The sequence below is a fragment of the Mustela nigripes genome, chromosome 9 (assembly GCF_022355385.1).
Source record: "Mustela nigripes isolate SB6536 chromosome 9, MUSNIG.SB6536, whole genome shotgun sequence".
Classification (NCBI taxonomy): domain Eukaryota; kingdom Metazoa; phylum Chordata; class Mammalia; order Carnivora; family Mustelidae; genus Mustela; species Mustela nigripes.
Window position 1 is genome coordinate 70402487 of NC_081565.1, and position 13814 is coordinate 70416300.

Here is a 13814-nt window from a genome sequence, read left to right on the forward strand (position 1 = left end):
GGAGTGAGGAGGACACTGTTCCAGACACTGGCCCACACTCAGTCTGGATGAACTGGCCCAGTCTTTTTGCTCTAGAAATCTCTGTGTTGTCATCAGAGGGTTTTGTTTTGTATTGTTTGTTTCTTATATCAAAGGAATCCTTTGAAATAGAAGAAATCTGATATAGATTTCCCCCAATATAAAAATATACAGAGAAAAATATATGTATGTATATATTTTGAAATAACTGTAGGCCCAAGATGGAGCAGCTCCTGCCCAGGACACCATGCCTGCAGACCAAAGCTTGGATAACTTTCCTGTCCCTAGAAATGCTCTGACTGACCAGAAATGCAGCATTTCCAGTTGTCTAATATGTAAATGCCAAGCCAGCTCTGGGCTTTATGCTTACTTCCTTGCCCCTTATCCTTTACCCTAAAAAATCTGTCCACCATCTGCTACATATTGCAGTTCTCTGAACCCTTAGGAATGGAGACTGCCCCCTTCCTGATGTGTTCAATACAGTTTTTGTCAGCTGAATTGTCTTCTTTAATCATTAGAACATATCTATAAAGCTGTTTCGATTGAAGAGGGCTTAGGACCCTGACTGGCTGATTGGCCAATTAGCGCTCGCTCTCTCTGCCCCCGGAAGCCCACGTAGTGCCCTGAGGCACTTCCTTAGCTTGGCTTCCACTGGCCCTGAGGTTGGGATACATTTTTAAAAGGTGCCACACTCCGGTCTGTGCAGCTTCTGCACCAGGTGTTGGTGTTGGTGAAGAACAAGGCTGGAAGCCCCTTCTCTCCCAGGGGTGTGTGCAAATTGCCCACCGCCTGCCCGCTGACCCCTAGCCCTTGAAAACCATTCAACAATTCTCCAACACACTCCTTTCGGAATTTGGCCCTCTGTGTCACAGACATGGCTTTCTGGATTGAGGACTGAAGCCTGAAGGTGGTCATGCCCTGGAGTCATCTGATGAAAACAAGGGGCTAGAGACCAAGCGTTTGCCAGCCAGGAAGCCTGGCTCAGTGTTGGGGACACCTCTGGAGAAATCCACTCAGTCTCGAAGGTGGCCATCCTGGCTCTCTGACTGCCAGATCTGCTGTTCTCTCAGCAATTCTGGTGCTCAGTTTGATTGTTTACCCAAGCGGGTTATCCGGGACTGTGAAATACGATTCCTGAAGGCTAGAGTGAAGTGAGTGGCCCTCAGGGACCAGACACCTTGGGCTGTAAATCAATCTTCACCACACAGACACTCCAGCGGTTAGACATTACAAGGTGAGGAGTTGCCCCCTTGTGGGACACCCTGCAGCGATTGCCATGTTAGCTGAGAAGATTATGTTACTGGAAATGCTCAGATGGAAGATACAGAATCCCCTCTTGGGACTGTGTTTTGGACACATGGGAGCATCTGTTAACAGGAAATGAGTATAGCTGGGCACTGGGAATGATTTGAGGAGTAGCTTTTTTTTTTTTTTTTTTTTGTATGGAAAAGGAACAGATGCTTGCATAAAATATATTTCTTGATAATTCTGTTCAATGCTTAAGAAAACAAACAACCCGAAATCTACCCATCAGGAAATGGTGGATGCTTTGTAACTCGTTGAATTTCCTTTGTTTTCTAGCATACTGAGTAACTATATCCCCTAAAATTTCATTTTTTGGATGATTTCTAAGTAGTCAGCTAATTTGTTTTGCTGTATGTTTGAGTTATACTTGGGAAGAGTCAGCAAGTGACCTGAATTAATGAATTGGTAAGGCCACAGACTGTCACATGGTCATATTTGAGAAAATCCAGAGTCCAAATGTGTTGATCTAGTGTTGAACTTAAGTTCTTCAGTTTGGGAAAATGAAAAAGTTCTGGAGATGGGTGGTGGTGATGATGGGACAACATCGTGAATGTGTTTAATACCACTGAATTGTACACTTACAAATGGCTAAAAAAAGCAAATGTTAACCTCTGTGTGTTTTATGATTAGAGAAAAAAATATGTATATATATCAACTTCAGGTCTTCATTTGTATTTTGGGCTTTGCATAGTTCAGACCAGAGGTAGATTGGTTTGTTTTTAGATTCATGACCCATGAGGATCTGGCATATTTCATATCTCCCTGGACTCTTTCGCTCACTTGTGAGTCTCAAGCTCCCAAATGTTAATTCTCATTCCTCTCTCACATGATTCCTGCTCAGCCGTTTCAAATCCCAGGGAGCAAAATCAAAAGCAGGCAATGCTCCCATCGCAGAAATCCTATAAAAGCTAATGCTGTGAGGGGCCTGCAAAGATTTCAGAATCTTTGTTTACTTTGGCCAAGCCTCCCAGATTTGGAATGCTGGGAGCTTCTAACAAATTCCTGCCACTTACTGATCGATTCAGTAAGTTTTTACCTGTCTTCCTGCCTCTGAGTCCTTCATTCAATACACGTTCATCACGTCTCGCAGTGTTCAAGGTCCCGTGTTCAGTGCTTTGAGAAGTATCAGACTGACCTACCCTCAAGACAGAGGCGCTAGAGATAATATTCCTTTCTTAAAGATTTGTTTATTTATTAGAGAGAGAGAAAAGAGAGCAGCACACAAGCCAAGCGGGAGTGTGGAGGGCTGGGGTAGGGAGCATGGGGGCTGTGGAGAGGCAGAGGAAGAGGAAGAAAGGGAGAAAGAGAAAGAATCCTCAAGCTAACTCTTGGCTAAGTGTGGAGCCTGATGCAGGGCTCCATCCCAGGACACTGAGATCATAACCTGAGCTGAAATCAAGAGTTCCATGTGTAACTAACTGAGCCACCCAGGTGCCCCTCAGATTTTTTATATTTGAAAGTACCCATTGGCCTAAACTATAAACCCAGAATAATCTCCAGCTCTTCCTTTCCCCTAAGGACATCTCATTAATGATCATACCTTACGGCCTTGGTTGCTTTCATATGTCCCATCCTCTTCGCTCCACCCACACCGTGCTGGTCACCAGAACCCCTTCTACATTACTGTAACAGCTTCCCAGTGAGTCTTCCTGTTTCCTGACTTGTACCTTCAAATCAGTGCCAGAATAATCTTTATGAAAACTCAAAACTGATTATGTCACTCTGGTTAAAAAAAAAAAAAAAAAAATCTCCCATTTCTTTTTTTTTTTTTTAAATTTAAAATTTTATTTATTTATTTGACAGAGAGAGAGATAAAAAGTAGACAGAGAGGCAGGCAGAGAGAGAGAGAGAGAGAGAGAGAGAGAGAAGCTGGCTTCCCACTCAATCCCAGGATCCTGAGATCCTGACCTGAGTCTGAGGCAGAGGCTTAACCCACTGAGCCACCCAGGCGCCCCTCTTCATTTTCCCATTGCCTACAACATAAAATCAAAACTTGTAGGATGGAAACAGGACTTTTTGTGATCTGGCCTCACCTGTGCTTCCAGCCTCATCTCCTAGCATCCCATTCCACCATGAGCTCTTTCTGCAATTAACTTCTTTTAACTACCTTACAGGTTCGTGCCTTTTTGTTTCTTTGCATGCAAATATCATTTCCTCTCCGGAAAGTCAGATGAATACTTTGCCTGGTTCTTGTTTTTTTATTTTTGATTTTTTGAGAGAGAGAGAGAGAATATATATGAGCAGGGTGGGGACAGAAGGGACACAGGGAGAGGGAGACAGAGAATCCCAAGCAGGTTTCACACCCAGGATAGAGCCCAATTCAGGACTCCATGCAGGGCTCCATGCCTGGCTTGTCACAGGGCTCATCATGGGGCTCATCACAGGGTTGATCTCACGACCCTGAGATCATGACCTGAGCCAAAGGCAAGAGTCAAACACTTAACCAACTGAGCCACCCAGTTGCCCCACTTTATCTGGCTTTTAAAACTCAGCTTAAGTGATGTGTTTACTGTGCCCTTCCTTCATACATTTCCCACTAAAATATCATGTCTTTTTTAAAAAATTTTTTCAATTTATTTATTTTCAGAAAAATAGTATTCATTATTTTTTCACCACCAATCTGTGCCCTCTATAATACCCACCACCTGGTACCCCAACCTCCCACACCCCTGCCACTTCAAACCTCTCAGATTGTTTTTCAGAGTCCATAGTCTCTTATGATTCACCTCCCCTTCCAATTTACCCCAACTCCCTTCTCCTCTCTAACACCCCTTGTCCTCCATGATATTTGTTATGCTCCACAAATAAGTGAAACCATATGATAATTGACTCTCTCTGCTTGACTTATTTCACTCAGCACAATCTCTTCCAGTCCCGTCCATGTTTCTACAAAAGTTGGGTATTCATCCTTTCTGATGGAGGCATAATACTCCATGTGTATATGGACCACATCTTCCTTATCCATTCGTCCGTTGAAGGGCATCTTGGTTCTTTCCACAGTTTGGCGACCGTGGCCATTGCTGCTATAAACATTGGGGTACAGATGGCCCTTTGTTTCACTCCATCTGTATCTTTGGGGTAAATACCCAGTAGTGCTATGGCAGGGTCGTAGGGAAGCTCTATTTTTAATTTCTTGAGGAATCTCCACACTGTTCTCCAAAGAGGCTGCACCAACTTGCATTCCCACCGACAGTGTAAGAGGGTTCCTCTTTCTCCACATCCTCTCCAACACATGTTGTTTCCTGTTTTGTTAATTTTGGCCATTCTAACTGGTATAAGGTGATATCTCAATGTGGTTTTAATGTGAATTTCCCTGAGGGCTAATGATGATGAACATTTTTTCATGTGTCTGATAGCCATTTGTATGTCTTGATTGGAGAAGTGTCTGTTCATATCTTCTTCCATTTTTTGATATGTTTGCCTGTTTCGTGTGTATTGAGTTTGAGGAGTTCATTACAGATCCTGGATATCAACCTTTTGTCTGTACTGTCATTTGCAAATATCTTCTCCCATTCCGTGGGTTGCCTCTTTGTTTTTTTGACTGTTTCCTTTGCTGTGCAGAAGCTTTTGATTTTGATGAAGTCCCAAAAGTACATATTCGCTTTAGTCTCCTTTGCCTTTGGAGACATATCTTGAAAGAAGTTGCTGTGACTGATATCGAAGAGATTATTGCCTATGTTCTCCTCTAGGATTCTGATGGATTCCTGTCTCATATTGAGGTCTTTTATCCATTTTGAGTTTATCTTTGTGTACGGTGTAAGAGAATGGTAGAGTTTCATTCTTCTACATATAGCTGTCCAGTTTTCCCAGCACCATTTATTGAAGAGACTGTCTTTTTTCCACTGTATATTTTTTCCTGTTTTGTCGAAGATTAATTGACCATAGAGTTGAGGGTCCATATCTGGGCTCTCTACTCTGTTCCACTGGTCTATGTGTCTGTTTTTATGCCAGTACCATGCTGTCTTGGTGATCACAGCTTTGTCATAAAGCTTGAAATCAGGTAACATGATGCCCCCAGCTTTATTTTTGTTTTTCAACATTTCCTTAGCGATTCGGGGTCTCTTCTCATTCCATACAAATTTTAGGATTATTTGCTCCAGCTCTTTGAAGAATACCAGTGGAATTTTGATCGGAATGGCATTAAAAGTATATATTGCTCGGGTGCCTGGGTGGCTCAGTGGGTTAGGCCGCTGCCTTCGGCTCAGGTCATGATCTCAGGGTCCTGGGATCGAGTCCCGCATCGGGCTCTCTGCTCAGCAGGGAGCCTGCTTCCTTCTCTCTCTCTCTCTGCCTGCCTCTCAGTGTAATTGTAATTTCTCTCTTTAAAATAAAATAAAAAAAAGTATATATTGCTCTAGGCAGTATAGACATTTTAACAATGTTTATTCTTCTGATCCAAGAGCATGGAATGGTCTTCCATCTTTTTGTTTCTTCTTTAATTTCTTTCATGAGTGTTCTGTAGTTCCTCGAGTACAGATCCTTTACCTCTTTGGTTAGGTTTATTCCCGGGTATTTTATGGTTCTTGGTGCTATAGTAAATGGAATCGATTCTCTAATTTCCCTTTCTGTATTTTCATTGTCAGTGTATAAGAAAGCCACTGATTTCTGCACATTGACTTTGTATCCTGCCACGTTGTTGAATTGCTGTATGAGTTCTAGTAGTTTGGGGGTGGAGTCTTTTGGGTCTTCCATATAAAGAATCATGTCATCTGCGAAGAGAGAGAGTTAGACTTCTTCATTACCAATTTGGAGTTATTATCAACAGTTACATGCCAATAAACTTAGCAACCTAGATGAAATGGATGCATTCCTGGAAAAATATAAACTACCAAAATTGAACCAGGAAGAAATCAACAACCTGAATAGACCGATATCTAATAACGAGATTGAAGCAGTGATCAAAAACCTCCCAAAAAAACAAGAGCCCAGGACCTGACGGATTCCCTGGGGAATTCTACCAAACCTTCAAAGAAGAAATAACACCTATTCTCCTGAAGCTGTTTCAAAAAATTGAAGCAGAAGGAAAACTTCCAGACTCTTTCTATGAAGCCAGCATTACCCTGATCCCCAAACCAGGCAAAGACCCCACCAAAAAGGAGAATTTTAGATCAATATCACTGATGAATATGGGTGCTAAGATTCTCAACAAGATCCTAGCCAACAGGATCCAACAGCACATTAAAAAGATTATCCACCATGAACAGGTGGGATTCATCCCTGGGCTACAAGGATGGTTCAACATTCGTAAATCAATGTGATAGAACAAATTAATATGAGAAGAGAGAAGAATCACATGGTCCGCTCAATTGATGCAGAAAAAGCATTTGACAAAATCCAGCATCCGTTCCTGATTAAAACGCTTCAAAGTATAGGGATAGAGGGAACATTCCTGAACCTCATCAAATCTATCTATGAAAGACCCACAGCAAATATCATTCTCAATGGGAAAAAGCTTGCAGCCTTCCCGTTGAGATCAGGAACAAGACAAGGATGCCCACTTTCACCACTCTTGTTCAACATAGTATTAGAAGTCCTAGCAACAGCAATCAGACAACAAAGAGAAATAAAATATCACGTCTTTTAATCCACCATAAATGGCAGAATGGACAGAATTACAAGGTTTAGACTAGAGTCACATAATCCTTATACAAATGTGAAACGATACTTATCATATCAATTGCTGATCATTGATACCTCAGAAGATACCCCAAAAAACCTGCTAGTCAAGCAAGGCTAAGCTTATTGGCCTTCTGAGTAGGGAGGGAAGGCCAGTATGACTGATGTTTAGTAGCTTCTTAGCGATGGGGAAGATGATATTTATGGAGTTTTAGGGTCTGAGCGTATGATTTTAAAGTGGAGCTTTCAAGGAAGAGAATTGGATGAGATTGGACAGTTTCTATGATAAAATAACTTGGAATTGGTGGGCATGGCAAGGCAGAGATCTTAAAGCAAGGCCTGATGAACACCTTTGGTCTTAATAATTAAGTAGGCTGTTTTAATTGGTTCAGTATGTCTTCCAGGAGCAAAGATTTCATGGAACAAAAGTACTTCCTTTCGCTTGGTTTCAGTATTTTTAGCACAGACGCCCAGAATTGTCTAGCCAGGGTCAGGAAAGTATGTTGGTTTAACTTCTCGCTATCTCATAGGGATATTTCAAGGATTGAGGGCTTTTAATACATATGAAGTATTTACCACAGAACCTATATAGCAAGTTCTCAATAAACGGAGTTTATAATTGCTACTCTACATACTTTGCTTATTAGAGCACCTATGATACTTTATTTCAGTGATTTGTTTTAATGTCTTTCTCTCACACTGTATCACAAGTGCCCAAGTACCAGCCCTATGTTTTATTCATTTTGTATCTCCAGCTTCTAGCACCGAGCTTTGCCACTTAATGGGCTCTCAATAAATGTTTGCAGAGTGAAGGAGCGAGTGTACTGTGTTAAATAAACTGTGTATATGGGTTGATGCTGAGGAACTTGTTATTATATTGGTGACTAGCATGAGAAGGGAAGAGAAGACAAAGTCTTCCTGGAATGTAAGAGGTGAATGAAGAAATGAAAAATATAATTTTTCTTCTTCTTTTGCATGCTAAGGAGCTACTCTTTTGAACTTCAGTTTAATACATTTAGCAGATAGCCATCCATCATTCCTTGTTTGCAGACAAGAGCAAGTGATAGCTCCATTAACTCTGCCCACAGAACTCGTGGAGCAAAACCACCAAGGTTGGTTTGGATTGGGACCTGATGCTAGCTGATGTGGAACAGGGCAGAGAAGCTGAGAAAGACAAGCGTGGCTGGTCGCTGTTTCTCATGTTTAATGGGAAAATCTTGAACTATGACAACCTTTTGCACTAAGAAGGTAGTGAGGACTCAAGAGAAAACCAGGACCATACTACAGCAGAAATGGGATTGATAGTTCTATCTCTTAGTAGCGAACAACACTGTTTAAGTTAAATAGCAGTAACGCTGAGCTTTATTTTGTCTACACTTTCATTTCGCTAGGGAAGCTATACTACAAAGATAGCTGTTCTTGCAAATCATGTATATGCTCTCATCAGACCTTCCTTCTACTGAGGCATAAAAGAGTGTGGGTTATGTAATAGTTGTCTGCTCTTGGTTTATACTACTGTTAGAGGACCGAGTACAATAAAATCATACTAGTTTTGTAAAGATCTGTCTTTTTCACTGGAGTATGACTTCCATATTGTATAACTGCCTTTTTGCCATGGACCCCAATAATGATAATGCCTGGCGCATGATAGAAAATTCTTGTAAAATTGATGGTGAGGAAATGATTGTATATAGATGGAATAGTTGAGTCGAACAAAAGATTTCTTTTAAAATAATATTAGTTTTCTTTATTTCGATTGTAAAATAATGCTTCATTAGGAAATATGTAACCATAACCAAATTTATGCAGAAGGAAAACAAACCTTTAACGTCAATACTGTGAGCACTTTATTCACTCACTTTCATACACACATACACACAATATATAAATATGTATTTATATATGTAAATATGTATATATGGACATAAAATACATTTATACATATTTGTAAGTATGTATATAAGTACAATTTATATAAAATACATATATATGCATGAACATGAAATTAGATTTAGACTGTGGAAATAATTTTGAACCTTATTTTTTTCTCATTATTATCCATTGAAGGATTTTCACATGTCTTAAAATATTTTTGAAAACATTTTTATTAGCTATATAGTTTTCATCTCATAACTCTACATTATTTCCCTAAATTGCTTCTAAGTATTCCAAATTTACGAGGAGCAACTTTTTTTTTTTAACTGACTGACCACCCAGGTTGCCCGTGCAACATTTTTTTTTAAAGATTTTATTTATTTATTTGACAGAGAGAAAGAGATCACAAGTAGGCAGAGAGTGAGAGGGAAAGCAGGCTCCCCGCTTAGCAGAGAGCCCAATACGGGGCTCAATCCCAGGACCCTGAGATCATGACCTGAGTCGAAGGCAGAGGCTTAACCCACTGAGCCCCCCAGACACTCCTACCAGAAGCAACTTTGTGACAAATATGAATATACCTCTCTATTTATATCTGTAAAGGAAATTCTAAATTTGTTTTGGCTGAAAGGGTAAGAATATTTTTAAGACCCTTCAACCACGTTACCAAGTTGTTCTTCATAAAAATTTTACTGATATGTGATTTCCTCTGCAGAGCAGGGTTTTTCTTTTTTCTGTACCAGTTCCAATGCAAGTTTTTAACATTAGAGAAAAAATTGGTTTCAATTTTAAGGGGAAAAAAAGAGAATTTTATTGTGTTTTAATTTGCATGTCTTCATTTTGAATGATTTATGCATATCTTCTATTTTACTATAATGTTTACCATTTTCTTATTGATTTGCCAGTAAGAGCTTCTTATATATTGATATTGTTAGTCAATGTTTTTTCAAGTTGTCATTTACCTTTTATGTGAGAGTTGACAAACATATTAAAATTTATGTGAAATAAAATATAATTTTTTTTTCACTGTAGCTTTTCCCTTTGTTGTCAGGCTTATGAATTTTTTTTAAAGATTTTATTTATTTACTTGACAGACAGAGATCACAAGGAGGCAGAGAGGCAGGCAGAGAGAGAGAGGGAGAATCAGGCTCCCTGCTGAGCAGAGAGCCTGGTGTGGCTCTCGATTCCAGGACCCTGAGATCATGACCTGAGCCGAAGGCAGAGGCTTTAACCCACTTAGCCACCCAGGCACCCCAGGCTTACGAATTTTATACAAAGATAAATGTTCGCCAAGAAGTTCACTCTTCTTTGGTTTTCATTTTTAACATTTAACTCTTTAATTCACCTGCTGCTGTTTGGTATAACAAGTAAATTAAGGATGGTATATTTTTTAAACTCCAAATATTTTTGTAATTGTCCCAGTCAAATTTAATACATAATTTCAATAATAATTTTAATTGTCCCAATCTAATTTAATAATAATTTTAATTTTCCCAGTCTAATATATAATTTTTCTCTTCCCCATTAATTTGTTGTACTAAAATCTAATGTAATTTGAATTTTCCTGTGCTTCATGACCCTATGGATATTAATTGGGTCATTTTATAACAGCAGTTACTTAAATTTTAGTAGAATATGTTCTCTATTTGAGCAGGAATTCCAGTTGCTCATCAGACACCCTCCATCCCCACCCCCATCCTAGGACCCATCCCCTCTTAAGTATTTCTGGGAATTCTTAGGGGCTGGCTCATTTGTGCTCTCTGACAAGTCTCATTGGAGATTTCGGAGACAGTGCTCTTTGCCTCAAAATGAAGTATGTAATCCTGCCTTTCCAGTTATTCCATCTAAGTGAATCCTAGTACTTGATGAAGTAATTCTTTATATGCATTATAGCTAATCAAAGAAGAAAGAATGATAGAATTAAAGTATGCCATTTTGCTACCTGTAAGGAAGTAATGGGTATAGGCAGTGTTATCACTGGCTGCTAAGCCTATTTGATAAAAAGCTTATGGAGAACCTTTAGGGGTGGCTATGACTGATAACATCTAAACCCACAGATCCGTCTTAGATGATGGAAAAAGAGACAGCCAAACACACATGCTTCCTGATGGGATTCTATAACACAACTTTAAAGTATTCGAACTAAAAATATCCAACTGGAATCTGCTCAAGCCCCTAGATCTAATTATTAGCTCTCAGGACACTCAAGGGATGTGGGAATGTGTAAAACAACACTATGCTGATGTAATCAGCAAAATTCAGAGTGTAAGGATCTTTTTGGGACAAACAATCCTGTTCATTCCATGATTAAATTGTGAAGAAATTTGCAAAGCAGTGGGGAATCTACACGTTGGTGACAAAAGAGACATAGCAACCAAATATAATGCGACCTTATTTCACTGTTGTTTCAAAATCAAGAATTGTGAGCCAATCTGAACCCTGATTGAATATTTGATGATGAATTACTGTTAGTTTCAGGTATGATAACAGTTATGTTTTAAGATAGTATTGTTATCTTTTAGAGAAACACATGGAAATAATTATGGACAAAATGATATGCTGCCTGGGATTTGTTTCAAAATAATGCAATGTGGAATGGAAGGGATAAGAATTTAAATTAAATACTAGCTGTGGGTTAATAATTTTTGAAAATGGGAGATGGGTATGTGGGGCTTTATTTTACTCTTCGTGTGCATGTGTGAGAAATAATTAGTTAATTAATTTTTGTGACAGGATAGCACAAATGTACAGTTTAACCATTTTTAGGTGCACAATTTAGTGGCATTAAGTACATTCATGATGTTGTACCCCAACTACTACTCTCTAATTTCAGAATTTCTTCATTCACCCCAAAAGGAATGTAAAAGTATTCTTAAAAAAATTAATAATGAAAGCAGCATCTACTTAAATATATGGATGGCTGCTCAGTTTGTCATTTTGTCCCCTTTGTCTTTAAATCAAGGGTCAGATGATATGGGATATAAGAAGTCTATTTTTTTTTTTTTTTCATCACGTTAGGGCATTTTCTGAGCTAAAGCCTGGTTATATTTCTCTCAAGTTCCTTGCTGATAATGTTCTTTGAATTTTCTTCCAAATTCTGGCATTTATTTACGTTAACATTATATTTTCTTTTAGGTAGTTCCCTTTTTCTACTTAGATATTTTAGCATTTAACTCAGAGGAAGGTATGTAGCATCTTGTTAGGTGCCATTTTTAAAAGGAAACACAGTCAGATTTCTTTGGTTGCCCCCTAGGGACATTTTTTCCTGTTCTATAGAGGAATAATATTAAGAAAAAATATTGACATTTACTACTAGGTGAAGAAATAGCATAATTATTAGGTAAGGTGGTCTGATTCTTTGTTCTAACTGGGACTCTGAGCACCCAATTTCCAAATATGAAAACCCTATATCCACTCCCCCCCTCAAAAATCCACATATAAATGGACCCATGCAGTTCAAAGCTGTATTGTACAAGGGTCAACTATATATTTGAAGCTTGAGGCCACAAATTTGATGCACTCCCCTTGACAACAGACGTTCATCTGTCAATTTATGATGTCAATGATGTTCTGATTTGGAGGATCAGTCACAAATTGTGGCCTATTTGACAAATAAATTGAATGATGTAAGCAAAACAGTTAATGTTTTTTAAAAAAAAAAAGGTGCTCTAAGATAAGTAGTGAAGTTTTGCATGTGCTGTATCAACTGATTTGAGGCCATACTGCTTCTTAAGATAATTGTGTAAAGGACAATGCTTACCTAAGAACAACTGCTGGAATGATTTTTTTTTTTTTTAAACAAAATAACACATGACTTTCAATTCATTACTTTAATATCACAACTTATAGCTTTTATCTACTTTTTCGGACATGTATCTACTATCTCTGTGAGAGTGCTTAAAGCATCATTAAAAAATAAAATAAATTTGTAAAGGCCATGCAGCCATCGCAATTAGCAAGGCAGAGTTGGAAGGACCTCCCCTCATTCACAAATGAGATATGGAGAAGTCCTTTGCTCAGAATGAGGAGCAACCACTGCTAGGGCTAAAACTCCTGACTTCTGGTCCATAGTTCTCTCCACCATAACATTATGGAGATGGGTCATCAGGAAAGATTGTGGGCACTTCTTTCTGAATATCCATCAGGATATACTCTTTTCTGCAAAGGATAATTTAAATGGAATTTCACCTGTAAAGGACATTTAGTTTTTCTAAGCCAGTGATTCTTACTGAATTTGAATATACTCATCTGAATTTTCAGCAAAGTATGTTTTAACCCTTGATGTGTTTAGCATGTTAAGACCTGGGAAGTAGGTTTTCACAATTCCTTTGAATGAAGAAAAGAAGGAACTAATTTGGATTATTTTAATTTAATTGGACAATTTCACTTGGTAATAGAAATACTAGAAAATTCTGTGTGGTGGGGTGGGGTGAGAGAGAGAGAAAGAGAAAGCGAGAGAAGGAAGTAAGATAGGAGGGAAGGAGAGATGAAGGGTCTCTTGGGCAGAGACAAGGTCTGGGAGGCACACAGTGCTTCCCTAGGGTGTAGAAGACCTGGGTGCCAAATAGGTGATCAGCACTATTCAGCCATGTGACTTGGAAACACATCTAACCTATTCAGATTCTTTAGCTTCTTAAAGGCAGGGTGGTCTTGAAGTTCTCTTTTAGTTGGATAGTTCCGTGACTGTAGGAAAGAATGTTGAATCTAAAACAGCTGCGGTATTATGAGTTGACAGGAAAAGGCTAGCTTTTGGTTTAGTGCGATACCATGTTGGAAGCAGCATCTATATGACCATGAATACCAAGTACAGCTGTCTGCAAACTGAGAAAAAGAAGTTGACAGGACATCTATTCTATGCTATTAACTTTATAAAATATGATATCAAACAAAATCCTTGACCTTGAGAGTGTATTCCAATATACAACTGATTCTGAAAAAATTGTGTATAATAATTATGTGTTCATATGTATAATCATGTAGAGAAGAGGGGGGCTGAGAGAAAA